We start from the raw sequence: 1,066 nt of genomic DNA, 5'->3' as shown, positions 1-1,066 counted from the left end.
GTGCCAGGAGCCAGCCTCACCTCCCAGGCTCTTTGTCAGGCTCGTCAGAAGCTGCACAAGAGCTGATATCAATAGATAAAGAGATTCCCCTGTGCTTCCTTGCCAAGGCAGCCCCATGCTCCTGCTAGCCCCTCGTGGGCTGCACTAGAGGCAGAAGGAGCTGGTTGATGGTGCACTGGGCAGCTCCTGTGTGCCCTGGGGCTGGGGTAGGTCAGCCAAGAGCAGCTGAAGAGCACAGGATCCCATGGCTGGGAGGGGAAAAACAGAAAGGGATAGAGGAAAAAGAATAAAGCAGAAAGGCCAAATCCACTCTTGCCTGGTAAGTGCTGTCTTGGCGTCTCTAACACCACTTGGGCTCCGTGGAGCGTTGGCTGCCTGAACTTCCAGCATTGTATCACAGAATTGAAGTTGAGCTCCTGAAGGCATTTCCTGAGCTACTAACTCAAAGGAAAGTACATAACTTTTTTTTTCCCTCATGAAGATTTTTCTCTTACATCTTTCTCATTCCCAGGTACAATATATCTAATGTAAAACTTGACAGGAACACAGAATACTGCCCAAAGGTGGTGGCTAGTGATGAAATACCATCCTGTGCCTTTTTCTCCCCAAAGACTTGCAGGTTAGGCTGGTACACGTGTACACAGTGTGCTCTTACAAACTGCTGTGCTGGGTTGGGCTTCTGTAGTGATGCTGGTTTTGCATTAAATTTTTAATGTGTTCTCTATGTAGTTATGCTCTGTGTGGTGTCTTCTCATTTCCAACTTGGATTGCTTCAATCATTTTAATGAACGTACTGAAGGAATTCTACTTACAACAGTCTTGAAAAATCTGGAGAGGTATTTGCTCTTACTAATGGACCCTGATATAATATCACATCTGAGACACAAATTCTATCGCTAGGCCAGTGTTCAAGTCAGTGACAAAATCAATGGGTGTTTAAAAAAGAGGGTATTCTGAGTCTGTCTCAGGAATATCAAATAACATTTCATAAACAGACAGCATTTCTAATTACAAGTTTATCCTGGGTCACTGCTTTTTAAAAGACCTTGATTGACAAACCAGGGAA

The 1,066-nt window shown here is 44.7% G+C and overlaps 1 long non-coding RNA gene across 1 annotated transcript in view; it reads left to right on the top strand.

The window, feature by feature from the left end:
- Positions 1–6: 6 nt before the first annotated feature.
- The window catches only part of LOC108447426, a 12,362-nt gene continuing 11,302 nt past the window's right edge, over positions 7–1,066 (top strand). Inside the window, exon 1 of the long non-coding RNA XR_001862977.1 lies at positions 7–319. This is a non-coding gene — a long non-coding RNA (uncharacterized LOC108447426). The remainder of the gene's footprint in view (positions 320–1,066) is intronic.

This window comes from Corvus brachyrhynchos, unplaced genomic scaffold, assembly GCF_000691975.1.
Source record: "Corvus brachyrhynchos isolate BGI_N302 unplaced genomic scaffold, ASM69197v1 scaffold266, whole genome shotgun sequence".
NCBI classification, from domain to species: Eukaryota; Metazoa; Chordata; class Aves; order Passeriformes; family Corvidae; genus Corvus; species Corvus brachyrhynchos.
Note: the sequence above shows the minus strand (reverse complement) of the source record. Positions and strands in the feature narration are given on the sequence as shown.